Source organism: Schistocerca gregaria, chromosome 7, assembly GCF_023897955.1.
Source record: "Schistocerca gregaria isolate iqSchGreg1 chromosome 7, iqSchGreg1.2, whole genome shotgun sequence".
NCBI lineage: Eukaryota > Metazoa > Arthropoda > Insecta > Orthoptera > Acrididae > Schistocerca > Schistocerca gregaria.
In genome coordinates this window covers 53495206-53513881 of record NC_064926.1, presented here as the reverse complement: position 1 = coordinate 53513881, position 18676 = coordinate 53495206, and the positions used below count along the sequence as shown (strand labels likewise).

The 18676-nt window shown below is 44.6% G+C and overlaps 1 non-coding gene across 1 annotated transcript; it reads left to right on the top strand.

Moving 5' to 3' along the window:
* Positions 1-320: 320 nt before the first annotated feature.
* On the top strand, positions 321-395 carry Trnas-cga (transfer RNA serine (anticodon CGA)). The gene has a single exon. It is a non-coding gene; the product is annotated as a tRNA-Ser (tRNA).
* Positions 396-18676: the final 18281 nt, after the last annotated feature.

Sequence of the window (18676 nt, the reverse complement as noted above, 5' to 3'; positions counted from 1 at the left end):
TAATTCACGTATCATGTCTGTGGCACTATCAACCCTGTTTCTCGATAACACAAAACGAGCTGCTCTTTTTTGAACTTTTTATATGTCCAGAATGAGATTTACTCTGCAGCGGAGTGTGCGCTGATATGAAACTTTCTGGCAGATTAAAACTGTGTGCCGGGGCGAGACTCGAACTCGGGACCTTTGCCTTTCGCGGGCAAGTGCTGTACCAACTGAGGAGTGCTAGTTCTGCAGGGCTCGCAGGAGAGCTTCTGTAAAGTTTGGAAGGTAGGAGACGAGATACTGGCAGAAGTAAAGCTGTGAGGACGGGGCGTGAGTCGTGCTTGGGTAGCTCAGTTGGTAGAGCACTTGCCCGCGAAAGGCAAAGGTCCCGAGTTCGAGTCTCGGCCCGGCACACAGTTTTAATCTGCCAGGAAGTATTTTCTACGTCATCAGTGAGTTCCACCTGATGCGGATCCCACGCCGCACAGCAATACTCCAGAATATGGCGGACAAGAGTAGCGCAAGCAGTCTCTTTGGTAGACCTGTTGCACCTTCTAAGTGTTCCGCCAATGAATCGCAGTCATAATTGTAATACCTGGGTATTTGGTTGAATTTACAGCCTTAAGATTTATGTGACTTATCGCATAATCGTAATTTAGCAGATTTCTATTAGTACTCAAATGGATAACTTCAGACATTCCTTTATTCAGGGTCAATTGCTACTTTTCGCATCATACAGATATCCTATCTAAATAATTTTACAATTCGTTTTGGTCGTCAGATGACTTTACAAGACGGTAAATGACAGCATCATCTGCAAACAGTCTAATACGGCTACTCACATTGTCTCCTAAGACGTTAATATAGGTCGGGAACAATAAAGGGCCTATAACACTTCCTTGAGGAACGCCGGATATTACTTCTGTTTCACTCGAGGAGTTCCCGTCTCTTACGACGCACTCTAACATTTCTGAGAGGAAATCACGAATTCAGTCGCACAACTGAGGCGATATTCCCCAGGTACGCAGTTTGGTTATAATACGCTGGTGAGAAACGGTGTCGAAAGCCTTGTGGAAATCTACAAGTATGGAATCAGTTTGACATCCTCTGTCGATGGCACTCATTACTTCATGAGTATAAGTGCTAGTTGTGATTCGCAAGAACGATGTTATCTGAACCAGTGCTGACTAGGTTCCAATAAACTCCTACTTCCCTCTTTGGGTATTGATGTGACTTGAGCAATTTTCCAGTCTTTAGGTACGGTTCTTTCTGTGAGCGAGGGGTTGTCTGTAATTGCTAAATATGGAGCTATTGTATCAGCGTACTGGTACACTGACTGGTACACCATCTGGACCGAAGGCCTTACCTTTATTAAGTGATTTAAGCTGCTTTGCTACACCGAGGATATTTACTTGTATGTTTCTCATCTTCGCAGTTGTCCTTGATTGGAATTCGGGAATATTTACATGGTCTTCTTCGATGAAGACAGTCTTCGATGGCTCACCTGAGAATAGCTGGCAGTTGTCCAGTCGAACTATCGTGGATGGAAGCTAACGACGACCGGCTGCAAGCCCGAAATCTTTTTGATTATTAGGGTTATCGTCAACTGCACGAAGAATTGCCTCGTCCATTGCAGGTGTCCTCGTCGTTCTAGGTCTTCCCCAGTCGCGAGTCATATGCTGGAATGTTCCGTGGTCCCTAATACGCCGATCAATTGCTTCGAACGTCTTCCTGTCGGGATACATTCGTTCTGGAAATCTGTCTCGATACAAACGTACCGCGCCACGGCTATTGCCCCGTGCTAATCCATGTATCAAATGGCCATCTGCCAACTCCGCATTTGTAAACATTACACTGACTGCAAAACCACGTTCGTGATGAACACTAACCTGTTGATGCTACGTACTGATGTGCTTGATGCTAGTACTGTAGAGCAATGAGTCGCATGACAACATTACCTTCCTTCAATTGGGCCAACTGGCGGTGAATCAAGGAAGTACCGTACATACTGACGAAGCTAAAATGAGCTCCAACATGGAAATTAAGAGTTTCCGCACACACATAACATCTTTTCTTTATTTGTCTGGGAGAAATGTTTCCTGAAAGTTTCGCAGTACCTTTTTGTAACACCCTGTATATCTCTGAGCTGCTGTCGATACTGTCTCTTTGATATCATTCCACATCTTTTCTACGCTTACACGATCAGATTGAAAGGGGTTAAGACTGTCTCTTAAAAGGATGTTAAGAGCATTTTTGTCAGCTTTTTTAAAAAGATATAATTTGCGTTTCTTTTTGATGGTTATTGGTGTTTGGTATTCAGCCTAGCAGCAACTGCCTTGTGGTCGCTAATCCCTGTATTCATGATACTCCCTATTTGTTCAGGATTATTTGTTGCTGAGAGGTGAAGTATGCTTTCGCAACAATACAACTTACGCTTCGAGTGGGCTCATGAAGTAATTGTTCAAAATAATTGTTTGAGAAAGCATTCAGTACAATTTCGGTTGACGTTTTATGCCTGCCGCCGGCTTTCAGCGTATAATTTCTCCAGCACATAGAGGGTAGACTGAAGTCATCACCGACTATAATTGTACTAGTGGGATATCTTTTTGAAATGAGACTCTGGTTTTCTTTGAACTGTTCAGCAACTAAATCTTCTGAGTCGGGGGGATTGGTAAAACGACCCAATTAATAGTTTAGTCTGATTGTCATGTATAGCCTCTACCCATATTATTTCGTAGGAGTTATTACTCCAATTTCACTATCAGGTAAACTACTTTTTACAGCAATAAATACAACACCACCAACTGTAACTTACTTGCGCCTTCAGCCAGCTTTCCGTACCTACAACTATTTGAGCTTCAGGTCTTTGTATTAGGGCTTGGAGCTCGGGTTCTACTACAATTTGCAACTACAATACCGATGGTTTCTGTAACTACCTTACTGTATTCTACCTGCCCCCTTTTAGACAGACGCCCTTTTTGTGGTTTCCTGAGACCCTCTAACTTAAAAAATAACCGAGTACCTTTCACACAGACCCCACTACCCGTGTAGCCACTTCCGGTGCGTAGTGGACTCCTGACCTTTTAAGTGGAACCCGGAAGCCCAGCATCCGATGACGCGAGTCTGCAGCCTACACGGTCACAGAACAGCCTGAGCCTGAACCTTTGATTCAGACCCTCCACTCAGCTCTGCACCAAAGGACCACAGTCGGTTCTGTCGACGATACTGCAGACGGTCAGCTCCGCCTTAATCTCGCAAGCAAGAGTGGCAGCCATTACCATTTCCGCTAACTGCCTGAAACCAGAGAGAATCTGCTCCGACCCAAAGCGACAGACGTCATTGGTACCTATATGGGCCACCACGTGCTGTTGGCAGCACCCTGTACTCTTCATGGTATCCGAAGCACCTTTTCCACAATCTGAATGACTCCCCCCGTAGTGCACACGGAGTACACAGTGGCTGCCATCCTCTCCTTGGCAGCCATCCGAAGCACCTTTTCCACAATCTGAATGACTCCCCCCGTAGTGCACACGGAGTACACAGTGGCTGCCATCCTCTCCTTGGCAGCCATCCGAAGCACCTTTTCCACAATCTGAATGACTCCCCCCGTAGTGCACACGGAGTACACAGTGGCTGCCATCCTCTCCTTGGCAGCCATGTTTCTAAGGGACCCCATTACGCGCCTTATGATGGACCTCCCAAGTACCAGAAAACCCACCCCCTGCGAATGCCCAGACCTGGCGGGCCGAGAAGTTTCCTCTGGATCAGGGTGGACGACTGCATCCGGCTCAGAGCCTTCGTCAGCTACAGATAAAGCTCGAAGCCTGTTCCTGAGACGAACCTGGAGGCACTGTGATCACCCCATCGGAAAGTCATTGGAATGACTTCCTATTCGACCACGGGTGAGGAAGCAACCTGGTACAGGCAGTACCCAGGGCGGCCACGGAAGTGGACCGATCGGGGGACACGTGAGACGTGCTCGACGTCTCTCCCATACCCGCGTCCGACCCCCCACAGCAGCCTCAAGCTGTGTTACGGGAGCCTACACAGCCTGGAGCTGTGAGCGGAGGGTTACCACCCCACCTCGCATCTGTACACAGCAATCACAGTTCTTGTCGCTCCTGTTTGAATCTCGTAAAAATATGTAATAAATGGTGTACTCGCCTTATTAGCAGCAGGAACTCGCGGTGCTCTCTCACTGACAGTCTCTTGGTGTCATCATTAATTTGCTCACTCAAAATGGCGACGCAGTATGTTACGGAAAAAATTCAGAGAATGAAACTAGAACATGAAAGGAGTTCTCTTACTCTTCTCCAGAAAGTCCTAATACGGGACATATATGTCTTATGCAAAGCTTATTACGGGGCCCAGATTTATCCACTTCCCTCGATGATAGCGAAGAAACAATTTTCTGCTCGTTTCTTATGGAAAAGACATATATTTCGATTTTAGTATGAGGTGATCACGAAGCCTCGTGTTTTTGTGGGGTTGGGCCTGACTGACATACGAAGGAAGTCCCAGATGGTGTATGTGCGACGTACTGTTTTGACGATGACTCAACAAACTCACACATTCACGTCTCGTTTATTTCTCTGTGTCCTTCCTGCTAGTCTCGAACCTTCTATTGATGTTGGTCGCGTGAATTATAAGTTAAAAGACATTCGTGACTTCTATCTTGCGGTGAGCTACTTAGGGGCTGACACTGCATTGAGACCCGTCCTCACCATGAGATTCCTTAACATTCGTTGGGAAGCAGTCCCTTACCAAACCTTATTGAAACAGAGTCGCCGCAAACACCGTGGACAACAGTTTGGTTCAATATCAGTCTTCCGCTGTTGCCGATGCGTGTAGTATCCTGGTGGTATAAGGGAGTAAATAACTTGATGCCAGCGAACGAGCGACTTTTCCGTAACGGGCTTAGCGACTCGGATTTATATAGTTGTACGTCTACAGATACGATACCACATCGCTTTATTTGTGGCGGTCATATGGCAAATTGGTCTTGGATTAGGGCACAATTGGCCTTCCTTAATCGACCTTCTGAGACTGTATACACTACGGACATCATATAGCGCCCAGGTTCTCTCTTCAAATGGTTCAAATGGCTTTGAGCACTATGGGACTTAACTTGTGAGGTCATCAGTCCCCTAGAAATTAGAACAACTTAAACCTAACTAACCTAAACACATCACACACATCCATGCTCGAGGCAGGATTCAAACCTGAGACCGTAGCGGTCGAGCGTTTTCAGACTGTAGCTCCTAGAACCCTTTGGCCACCCCAGCCGGCTATTCTCTCTTCTTTCCACAGTCGAAAACCCATACCGTAACGTTGTTGCTGGGGCGCTTCTTTAATTATGTTGTAGAAGAGGAGAGGGAAGAGCACACGAACTTCATGCGGTACATGATCTCTGCCTACTGGACCTGCTTCCGAATGCCTCCACATCGAGACCTCTTCGCGAACATGTTGAATCTTGTTTTTCCTTGGCAAGGTGTTGGTTAATTTCATTTGTCTGATAGGTGCTTTTCTTTGTCATCTATATTCCCATATGATTTGCTTCTGCTTGTTCTCTCCTGGTTTACCTGTTTGTTTTGTTTAGCGTTTTGACTCAGCATCGCTCTAGTTCTATTGTAAAATTTGTTCGATGAAGTATGTATACACATGAGCATATACAATCCTTGCAATCGATATGGGATTTTCTTAGGTTGTTCTTTAGGATATAATCTGATTTCGTTGTCCTCTTCCTTTTAGCTTATGTATAAAATACAAAATAAGAAATAAAAAATTACTATAATATGAAAACTTCATAAAAACAGTTGTTAATGTGCATTCAAGTTCTAAGGCTACCGATTTTCTTCTCCGGATTGGAAAGAGATAGAAACATGCGCATTGATTTGAAATGAGGCCGCGTTCATTGTCAATACGTCCCAGATATGGCAGCACCATACGGCAGATGGAATTTTACTGCCAACGGCGAGAATGAGAACTGTTTTAAATACTTAAAATGGTGACGTTTTCCTTACTTGAACAGCGTGCAATCATTCGTTTTCTGAATTTGCGTGGTGTGAAACCAATTGAAATTCATCAACAGTTGAAGGAGACATGTGGAGATAGAGTTATGGATGTGTCGAAAGTGCGTTCGTTGGTGCGACAGTTTAATGAAGGCAGAACACCGTGTGACAATAAACCGAAACAACCTCGGGCTCGCACAAGCCAGTCTGACGACATGATCGAGAAAGTGTAGAGAAGTGATTGGGGGATCGCCGAATGACTGTTGAACAGATCGCCTCCAGAGTTTGCATTTCTGTGGGTTCTGTGTACACAATCCTGCATGACGACCTGAAAATGCGAAAAGTGTCATCCAGGTGGGTGCCACGAATGCCGACGAACGACCACATGGCTGCCCGTGTGGCATGTTGTCAAGCAATGTTGACGCGCAACGACAGCATGAATGTGACTTTCTTTTCGTCGGTTGTGACAATGGACGAGACGTGGATGCCATTTTTCAAACCAGAAACAAAGCGCCAGTCAGCTCAATGGAAGCACACAGATTCACCGCCATCAAAAAAATTTCGGGTAACCGCCAGTGCTGAAAAAATGACGGTGTCCGTGTTCTGGGACAGCGAGGGCGTAATCCTTACCCATTGCGTTCCAAAGGGCACTACGGTAACAGATGCATCCTACGAAAATGTTTTGAAGAACAAATTCCTTCCTGCACTGCAACAAAAACGTCCGGGAAGGGCTGCGCGTGTGCTGTTTCACCAAGAAAACACACCCGCACTTCGAGCTAACGTTACGCAACAGTTTCTTCGTGAACACAACTTTGAAGTGATTCCTCATGCTCCCTACTCACCTGACCTGGCTCCTAGTGACTTTTGGCTTTTTCCAACAATGAAAGACACTCTCCGTGGCCGCACATTCACCAGCCGTGCTGCTATTGCCTCAGAGATTTTCCAGAGGTCAAAACATACTCCCAAAGAAGCCTTCGCCGCTGCCATGGAATCATGGCATCAGCGTTGTGAAAAATTTGTACGTATACAGGGCGATTACGTCGAGAAGCAACGCCAGTTTCATCGATTTCGGGTGAGTAGTTAATTAGAAAAAAAATCGGAGGCCTTACAACTTGAATGCATATATCTTTAGAGCTTGGTGGTGGTTTGCCGGTAATGGTCTAGGGCTTTTTTCTCCTTTCCCATTTTATTTACTATTCTGTTGTTATAATTAAACTACCATTTGCAGCTTATAATAAATAATGATTTGACTGTAGTCTACTGAAGTGTCATGTTAGTACCAATTGATTCTGATAATAATAATAATAAAAAAGTGTGGTAAGGTGACCATTGCGATAAGTGAAAAAAAGAAAAAAATGTGGTTGTATTCGAAAATAAGCGATGTAGGACTGTTGAAGTAATAATATCCCCATATCAGTGGAGTTGTCTATGTAGTGTCTCAGAGTGCTGTTTTATCCCGTAGGAATAAACGTTCCACAGATTATCTGAATGGTCGTTATATCGAAATGATATGGAACCAGTCAGTTTAAGGGATATGTTTACATGATTAGTGTTAATATTAATGAACACATTACAATTTTTAGTCACAATAATGGAACTGCATTTATTCATTCTTTTTCTGGCTACCATTTGTTAAGAAGAAATTCGTGAGTTTAATCGAACGAGATATCCAGGAGAAGTGATTTCAAAATAGATTTGATTTGGTTTGCTACCTGTCAGACAATTTATGTTATTGACCAAAGGATCAAAAAATTATGTTGCTGCATATTCAACTCATCTCTGAGTCATTGACAGATTTAATGGTGTGTTCATTTTCATTTTCCCATTAGCGTTCTAGAATCGACATCATTATTCCTTTCAAGTTGTGATAGGTTAAATATGACGAATTTCATTTGAGGAGAAAATATATTTGTTGGTGACTCGGCGACGTGACAGACTCCAGTCCCTTCGCTTCCCCTTCGGACTCTGGCTTGAGAATCCTGGAGTGGAATTATTATGGATATTTGCGTCACCTTCCAGAGTTGCAGCCCCTTCTTTCCATATAGTCTGCTGCTTATATTGCACTCCAGGAAATCCATTTTGTCAATTCTTACTCACCCGCCCTTCGTGGGTTCCACGCTTTCCCTCGGAACCGAATAGGGCTTTTGCGGGCTTCTAGTGATGTTTGCACCTTGGTCTGCAATGACACTGTTAGTAAATGGGTTCCCCTCCATACCACTCTGGAAGCCATTGCTGTCAGGGTCCATCTGGCCACTCCAATCGCAATCTGTAATCTCTACCTCCCACCTGACATGCCACCCACATCCCTTGCCCTAACAACCCTACTTCAACAACTCCCTTCTCCCTTCCTGCTATTAGGGGACTTTAATGCCCACAACCCCCTTTGGGGAAGTCATGCGAGTAATGCCCTGGGCAGGACAGTTGAAGCTGTTCTGGCAGGGTTTGACCTCTGTTTAATAAACACAGGCGCTCTCACACACTTCAGTGTGGTGCACGGCACTTTATCTACTATTGACCTCCCTATCTGCAGTCTCGGCTTTCCTCCTTCCATTCAATGGGGAGTAAACGATGACTTATGTGACAGCGACCATTATCCGATTGTTTTGACTATCCTTCAGAGTCGCTCCATCACCCTCCCATCTGGGCCATATCTAAGGCTGATCAGGTGCCTTCTCCTCTGCTCCCATCACTCCTGTATTGCCACACGACAGTGTTGATAAATCTGCTCAGACTTTGGCTGCCGCCATCCTTTCAGCCGCTATTTCAGGAATCCCTTCTTCCTCAGGTTCCCCAGGCTGGACCGAAAGATGGTCTCTTGGTAGACTCTGGAAACTGATGCAGCCCTAAAAGACAGCCGCCGTGCTCTTCAACACTTCAAGCGATACCCTTATACTGCTCTTCTCCTGGTCCTTAAACGACTCCGCGCCCGAGCCCACTACCTAATCAAATTTGAGAAACGAATTTGCTGGGAACGATTTGTAGCTGCCATAGGACCATACACCCCTCTTCACAAGTCTCAGCCAAACTCGGGTGAAATTTTGGCCACCGTCCTCCCACTGGGGTTGCAGGAATTTCTGTGCATGGTGTTGTCCTTACCAATCCGGACTTTGTAGCAAAAAATTTCGCTCAACACTTTGCTCAAGTTTCGGCATCGGGTCAGTATCTGCCCATGTTCCTTCTCTTGAAAGAGCGCTCAGGATGACTGTGTTTGTCTTTTGTTTCTCGCTGCTAGAAGCCACATAATGCTCCATCTAGAGAGTGGAAATTTAACAGCGCCCTCGCCCTTTGTCCTGACATTGCTCCTGGACCGGATTGGATACATAACCAAATGCTCCAACACTTAACCGGTGGCTGGCCGCCATCGTATACTGACCCTCTTCAACAGTCTGTGGAGTGAGGGAGTCTTCCCTACCCAGTGGCAGTAAAGCAATGTTGGTGCAGTGTTGAAGCCAGGGAAGCCACCTCTTAAGTTGGATAGCTATTCTCCAATTAACCTTACTAACAGCCTCTGCATGCTCCTTGAAGGCATGGTGAGTCGGTGGCTGTTTTGGAACCTTGAATGCCGCGACCTTTTGTCATCGACTCAAAGTTGTCTTCGCTGTGGCCGCTGAGCCGTGGTAAAATTTGCTGTTTTGAAGAGCGCGCCGCAGCGCGTAGTGTGAACCAGTCGCCCTCCGTTTCTGGCGCCGCTGTGGCTATCGCAGCTTTGGCGTCTCCCTCTGGTGTGAAAGGGGAAACGTTGCCTTTTCATGTGCATTTAAGGGGCGCTATGAGCTCGGCAGTGGTCAGTCTGAGATGGTCAGTCGGAGTGAGGCTACGTTAGTCTCGCGTCACCAGTCGCTTGTCTGTCTCTCGTTCGCATTTGTGCGGTAGTTAGTGTCTGTCGTTTGGATCAAACTTTAAGCCAAAAAAATAAGAGTCTTGCCACTCCTCCAGTAACAGAACTCAGATAGTGGTCGCCCACTAGGGGCTGAGTTCCTGCTTCTGAGTCTGCGCGTTAGGCCGCCAGTCTGCTCGAGATGCTCGGGCAACGGTCATTGGCGGTTGGATCGGTCGGTTGGTTGGTCGCGCACTGAGACACGAGATGACGTGTCCGCCTTGAGCGTCGGCGCATGTGAGGCCCCCACGCGAGTCAAGTGGGCCGCGCCGTGTAGAAAGGGGTAGTGGCTTCCTGGTTGACTTGATGGCAACAGGAGTCAACCCACGACATCGGGCTGGCCGGTGCGAGCTGCGACGCGGTGACACGGGAGATCGGCGCCCCTTCCTGCGTCCGTTGAAGCGGCTGGCAGCGGATGGTTCGCGAGAGCGTTTGGGGTGCTGCGCCAGGTCTCCGCCAGAAATCGCAGTTTATTAGAAGTGGATGGAGATATGTGGTTTCATTTACTTGTTAAATTCTTCTTGTTTTCTTAGTGAGGTCACCAGCCGCTTCGTTTTGGGGTCGTCCCACAATTCTTCTCCGTTTCCCTACCCGCGAGAAGGTGGTTATTTGTGAATTGGGTGGTCCGTTTTTCCCTTGTGGAATTGGGGAGGGTTAGAGCAATCTGCTCTTCGGGTTGTTCAGTAATCCCCCTGTTTAAGAGGGCCAAGACATGTGTCATGCATTTCTGCCATTGCCATTCAGTCCATCCTATCCGGAAATGTTCCTTAATGGTCAGCCTCTCGAGGTAGTGAACCCCCATCGCTTTTTGGGACTGGTCTTTGATGCCCAGTTGACATGGCTCCCTCATCTTCACCAGCTGAAGAGGACGTGCATGTCCCATCTCAATGTTTTTAGGTGTCTGTGCAATACCACCGCTCTGTTCTTTTGCGATAGTACCAAGCGTTAGTCCAGTCTCGTTTAGAGTATGGAAGTCCTGTCTATGGTTCTACGTCGCCTTCGACACTGCAGATCCTAGACCCCAACCACCATTGTGGGGTCTGACTTGCGACTGGTGCCTTCCAGTCTAGCCCCTTACTTAGCCTTCTTGGAGAGCCAGGGATTCGACCACTGCGAATTTTGCTCCAACAACAGCATTCGCTGCATCCTAAAGCACCCAAATTATGGTCACCTTTATCCAGACTTGGAGATGACCCCTCCGCAGCGGCGGCCATGATGTGGGCTTACCATGGCTGTCCACATTCAGTCGCTCTTTTCTGATCTCCTGTAGTTCCCTTTACCAACTCTCTTCTCTGCTCACGCACTTACCCCTCCTTGGTGCGTCTCTCGGCCATAGTTTTGTCTTGATCTCTCAATCGATTCAATGGATTCTGTCCCTCTGATGGCTCTTCGCCACCAATTCTAGTGTCTCCTCAGTTCATTCCAGGATTCAGAAAAAATTTATACTGATGGCTCCATGGTTGCTGTCTGCACTGGTTTTGCTTACACCTATGCCCAATGCACAGAACCTTGTTCCTTGCCAGATGGCTGTAGTGTTTTCACTGCAGAATTGGTAGCCATCTTGCATGCACTGCACCATATCCGCTCCTGCTTGGAACTATCCTTCACTATTTGTAGTGACTCAATGAGCGGTTTACACCCTATCGGTCATTGCTTACCTTGTCACCCATTGGTCATCGCTATTCAGGTCCCCCTTCCTCTCCTTCCTCAAAGTGGATGCTCAGTGGTTTTCATTGGGACCCCAGGCCATGTTAGGATTCTTGGCAATGAACTTCCCAGTCGACTGGTTAAGTTAGCTACTACCAGGTCATCTCTTGCTATTGACATTCCGGAAATAGACCTTCGCTCGGCATTACCTCGTCAGGTTTTGGGCCTTTCGGATGGAGAATGGCACACTCTGTTTTTGTTGAACAAGCTCAGGGCGCTTATGGATTCTACAACACCGTGGCAGTTCTCTTTCTGGGCCTCTCGTAAGGCCTCTGTCGTCCTATGCCAGCTCCGCATCAGCCGTTCTTGGATCACTCACGGTTATCTCCTCCATTGTGAAGACCCCCCCCCCCCCTCTCTGTCGTTGAGGATCAATGTTGACTGTGGCTCACATATTATTGGACTGCCCAAACATAGCCACCCTGTCACGGACTTTTAGCTTTCCAGACTCGCTACCCCTGGTGTTGGCTGACAATGCCTCAAGGGAGGATCTCGTTTTACGTTTTATTCGTGATGGGGGTTTTTATCGCTTTATTTAAAGAAGGGACTTTCCAACTTATCGGTGAGTGGAAGAGATGGCAGACCCTCTTGCTCCCCCCTTCGCCCCAACTGGATTGGCTTCATTTGCGCTTGGTGGTTCACCCCGGCCCTCTGCCTTCCCACAAATTTCCTCATGAGGTCAGTGCTTCTTCCTTCACGCCCCTGTCATTTGTCACTTCCTTTCCCTCACCTCTTCTTCCATCCTCTTCCTTCCTTCCCTCTAAATACTTTACCATTTTTTGGATATTGTAGTTCCCTCTTTTAATGTGGGATTTTATCGATATTAGTTAGTCTAATGTAGGAGGGACTGATGACAGCGTAGTTCGGTCCCTTCTCCACCCAACTAACCAACCACAAATTTATCGTTAACAACTACCCTTATACCTAGATCCCCAAATAATTTTATATACAGTTCTTCACTCACAATTGTTACATCTGTTGTAGGCAGCATCTCAAGAAAAAGAGGGTTAACCCGCTCTAAACGATGATTGGTAGTAAGTGTAGACGTTAAGCTACGACTGTCAAAATTGAAGTAGCATAAAAATATATCCTGTTGCTGCTTCTCTTTCTGTACAACAGTCGTTACAACTCCGGCTCTGACGATACCACCCATGGTGTTCTGATGCATACGTTCCGAGTTCACTCTTATGCTCTTATGCATTTACGTATCGGATGTCTCTCCCTTACTCGGAGTTGAAAAATACACTCAGGTGTACTAATATTGTCCGTCAGTATCGTCTGACTTTGTACTTTCAAATACATTTTCAGTCACCAATGAAGGAGTAATGTTTGATATATTTCTGTGAAACAAGAGAACAGCTTAGTGTAGCTCGGTGAACACTAGTGTGTATAATTGTTCTCTGACGGCTCTGGTAAGATATCGGTGTGATGCATTCAACAGATCTGCGTAAAGCAGATATAAATGATTTATATTTGAAATAATTTACTTAATACTGGTTGGCATACAAATTCCGGAAAATTCGTATGTTGTCTACTCGGTCACTCCAGATCGATTGTTAAAGAATATGAATGCTAATACAGTGTGGCAAACAGCAGAGGTCTATACTTTGCAGATGATTCATCAAGATTTCATCCGAAGAGATTTGTGCAGCAACAGGCGACTGATAACGAGTTCTTAGGTTGAGAAAGTTATCGACATCTTCCTGGGCAAGTGTGAGTCTCTATTTTCCTGAGAGGGAACATTTTAAATATTATTTAATGAAATTAAATACAATTCATTTTATGTGACTTTGCTATTTCCCTTCAGGCACAAAACAGCATTTGAAATGATTTGTCTTCGTTGATGAAACGGCACAAAATCGTATGGTTGTCTAATAATGTGATGATGGCTGACGTCTTGGTTGCTGCTTGGTTTATCCCCATAACTGGCTATTTGTGAAATAGAAGGTCACCCACTGCGCTTAGTTACTGAAGAACAGACACATGAGCGACAAAAAATCTGAGAAAGTTGTTTTTCTGCACGACCTACTTACATTTAGTCTTGGGAATGTGAAAATTTGATGGTCGGGAAATAAAATTTGTAGTGTGCAAAATACACAGTTACAATAGAAATTGATTTTATTTAACACACGACCGTATTAGGGGTTCTGACGATCTTCAAGTGGTTTACATTCATGTACATCTTTCCATACTCAGTGCTCGAGATCACTGTTTAAATCGAAAAGAGATAATGCGATGTTGACTAAATAGGCATAAAACAAAGCATTTGACATTAACCTTAGTTTTGGTTGGATGTTGTGAGTGCATATGCTTATGTAGTTATTAACATATTAAGTCCCATTGTTTCATCAAAGACATATATGGAACCATAAGTAATTAGAATGATGAATAATTTAGAGTCAACAAGCAAAAAAATGAAATATTTTTAGAAAATAATATGAGAAATAGAATACGAAAATGATATGGATGCACCAGCCATATGGAAGTACTACAATGTTTTACAGTACATCATGTTTAGTCACTTTCAAATGTTTCATTTCTGTCTATCTAGTAATCGTCACATTAGTTGTTTCTGATTTAAAAAGTGATCATCAACAATGAGTACCGAATGTTGTACGTGATTGTAAACCACATGATGGGCACAAGCCCAAAACCGGCCTTGTGATGAATGAAATCCCCTTATTGTGACTGATGGTGGTTATTATTCAAAACTTTATAAAGGAACAGTCACGGAGTTCCATACCATCCATTACGTATGAAATAGGTGCAGTTTGTCCTCCGCATGCTGTACTGCTCACATTTAGCCCCATTCTTACCATTTTCAAATCTCCAACTACGGTTTGAAGAGAAGACGCTTTGGTTGAATACAGATGGGATTTGTAATGTGAACCTGTGCTACGTAGATTTTAGAATATATTTCGCAAATGATAATCCTTACAAAGTACAACATAAGAACCTGTGTTAATTATACCACTAATGTAAAACAAATTGCTCCGTAAAATTTCACCATTAAAATAATGCAACATACATGAATTAGGCTGTTGGTTAGTGACTATGATTTCTTGGGTTGGTGGTGCTCTATATGAAGAACTGTATGAAACGTCCCCTTAGAAAAATTATACAAGACTGTGCTTAAACTGACACACAATATTTTTTAGCGCAACGCAATCTGACTTCCAAAAATCCCTACGAAAGAATGGCCCTGACTAACATTAACCTATACGTTCCACAAATCACTTACCTCACAAAAATCTTCGTTACTCAAGCCACTGCAATACAGCGAGCACCACTACTGCCAGCTAAATAAAAGATTCAAACTACTGAAGGCACTAGCTACTGATAGGCATAGTTAGGAAATGAAAGATTTTAATACAGAACAAACAATGTATTTACCTTAATAGTCATAATATATATATCAGTTCATGACACCAATTCTTACAAATTTCAAAACACCGCCATCTCTCTCCCCACGTCTACCACTGCTGGCGGCTCACCTCCAACTGCGCAACGCTACGCGCTGTTAGCATCCAGCTGCCGCTGCCCGACACTACAATGGCAGACAACAATGCAAACTAAACACAGACTGCGCACAGCACAGCCAGTGATTTTTCATACCGAGCGCTAAGCGGCGTTACCAATAAGAAAACCTAAACAGCCTACTTACAACTGGTAATGAGAAGAAGGATATTTCAGTTTAATTGTAGCTTTTGACGGTGATTAACATGAACAACATGTAAGATGCTGGCAAGATTTCTGGCGACAAAAGTGATTTGTACTGACCGAGAGACAGTTTATTCCCGATGGAATCAGATACGTAAATTATTCTGTCGCACAAGAGACTGAATGTAACGAATAGTCTGGCTCTCGTGAGTGATTCCCGGTTGCTGGTACCTGCAAAAAAGCATTACGGACTTAATAACAAATAGGATGTTTCATCTGACTAGTGAATCAACAATCTAGGGCAAATTTAATCCTAGTTTACTACAATCCTTGGATGCAAGCTGTTGTGGTTGACAGGAGAGCCAACCGTGTTTTTCTATAGAAGGCCGAAATGCACGCGTCTCAGCTCACGCAGGCTGGCGTGAGATCTGGAACATGACGAGGGAATTAGAATTGATATAAACGGACGTAGCTGGTGGAATACTTAACTTTAATCCATTAATGGAGAACGTCGCTCTTTATGGTACATGATCCACAATATCAATAGTACGGATATTGGCGCCTTGCTAGGTCGTAGCAAACAACGTAGCTGAAGGGTATACTAACTATCGTCTCGGCAAATGAGAGAGTAGAAGTCAGTGAACCATCGCTAGCAAAGTCAGCTACTACACGTGAGCAGAATGATTAGCGGCTAGCAGGAGAATCTGCCATATACTGGACCCGACGCCCCAACTCATCAGATATGGAGGAATTATCGGAAAATGTAGGCTAACTAGGAAGGAAAGCAGTTACGCGCACTGGGGTGAGTGCTAGGAAGTCTCTCTAGACCTGTCGTGTGGCGGCGCTCGGTATGCAAGCACTGATAGTGGTGACACGTGGGTCCGACGTATACTAACGGACAACACCGATTTAAAGGCTACCACCTAGCAAGTATGGTGTCTGGCGGTGACATCACACAAGGACACAATAGTTAATCGGGAAGACAATAAATAATACACGTTAACTCGAGCAATAAATTACGAACTGAAAAGATTTACCAATACAAATAAAGTGGAGGTAAATGTATATGACAAAGTCTGTAAGGAACAAGTGCAGGACGTGTCTGTCGTCTCAATAAGTTATTCTAGTAAATACATAACCGCAGATGGATGTGAGGCGATTATTCCGTTCGTGACAGAAATTCATATGAAATCTGCATGCAAAGTATGCAGTCTGCAAATTATTGACGTTGAATCACTAAATAGTTTTAAATCACGGACCGTAATCAAGAGTGCAATGGACCTAACAAACGCGTAACTGCTTTCCTTCGTAGTTAGCCTACATTGTCCGATAATTCCTCCATAGCTGATGAGTTGGGGCGTCGGGTCCAGTATATGGCAGATTCTCCTGCCAGCCGCTAATCACTCTGCTCACGTGTAGTAGGCAGACCAGTATAAATCCAAGTGCTACACCCACTGTTCCTCCTCAGTCCTCAAGTCCACTTTTCTGCTTCTACAAGTGTTTGCCTCCGCATCTTCATCCAGAAGAGCCCCTTCCGTATTCTCCTCCAGAGCGTCCCGAAAATGCTATCGTTCGTCTATGCTCTGCACGAAACCCATACAAAAGGATACCCCACTGGGCCGTGTTGCAGGGCGATTTGATTCTGGGGCCGATCAGAGATATGTAATATCATTGCGGTGCTTGTGTTTTCCCCAGTCGCCGTGTGGACATCGTGGACGGGGCAGTAAGAGTGTACTTAACACTGACCGCACCTGCTCAGAGAGAGAGAGAGAGAGAGAGAGAGAGAGAGAGAGAGAGAGTAATCCGCTTTCCGTATAGGACACCGAGGCAGCAGATGCAAACGTTGCTGGACAGCAACGCATAGCTAACAACACAACTTCCTCGATGTGGAACCAAGTATTGCTTCGACGAATAACTCGAAGTTCTCGCCCCAAGTTGCTCTTGTGTGCGCTGTACGTTACGTGACTGCTCATACATGATCGCTGCCAAGAGGAAGCTGAGGACTATTACATGCTGGATTTTTGACGTCGTAACTGAAACTGGAAAGCATCTGACTCGGGTTGAAAATATTGTGACTGTGTTCAGACTCATGCGTTCTTATAACGCCCCTGAACGTACTCCAACATTTATACGGAAGCGCCAAAGAAACTACTGTAGGCATTCGTATTCAAATACAGAGATATGTAAACAGGCACAATACGACGCTGCAGTCGGCAACGTCTATACAGGGTGGTCCATTGATCGTGACCGGGCCAAATACCTCACGAAATAAGCGTCAAACGAAAAAACTACAAAGAACGAAACTTGTCTAGCTTGAAGGAGGAAACCAGATGTCGCTATGGTTGGCCCGCCAGAGAGCGCTGCCAAAGGTCAAACGGATATCAAGTGTGTTTTTTTTTAATGAGAACCCCCATTTTTATTACATATTTGTCTAGTACGTAAAGAAATATGAATGTTTTAGTTGGACCACTATTTTCGCTTTGTGATAGATGGCACTGTAATAGTCACAAACATATGGCTCACAACTTTAGACGAACAATTGGTAACAGGCAGGTTTTTTAAATTGGAAAGTAGAACGTAGGTACGTTTGAACTTTTTTTTTCGATTGTTCCAATGTGATACATGTACCTTTGTGGACTTATCATTTCTGAGAACGCATGCTGATACAGTGTTATTACCTGTAAATACCGCATTAATGCAATAAATGCTCAAAATGATGTCCGTCAACCTTCTAAACATTCATGGTGGTGTCTGATTGTTCTATATCGTGTCTCCCTACCACTTTCGCGCAACGACGCTCTGAGCGTGTTTTTTACGGAATTAACTAGTTTGAACCTGGGACCTGTTGCTGGTAAGGAGACGCCAGACAACACATGACATATAGAATTCAGAAGAGTTCAGTGAGGCTAGCGATGATATAACCAAATACTAAATGATCTCAGCGTCAGCTCCACTGCACTCCCTGTAAAAGAATCTTAATACTAACTAAATTTAGTGGAAAGGGTTCAAGGCTTTCCTATTTTTAGTTAGCTGGTAAAATAACGTCGAAAAATCAGTTAAGTTTACCATTGGTAACTTTATTCTACTCACAAAACATCATTTATAAATTGCACTATTGATAAAAGGAAATGTTTTAATACAGGATGGTAAAAACCAACTGCGTTCAACAAAAATGTGAACGAATATTCCCTGAATGGGTTTCCAAGTTCTACAATCGATCGAAGGATGACCTATGCCATATCACATATATAATCTAGGTTTAATTTAAGTTTCACAAAAGAGAAAACTATCAAAATGGGCTACAGTGACCCTCAATTATCTTTAATTACTTATTTAACATGTCGTAAATTACCGTGGCTGATGTGGCTTCTCAATAACTATATAAAAGAAAAATTATTGCGTTTCAGATTTTTACTTCAAGTGGCAAATGTGAACACCA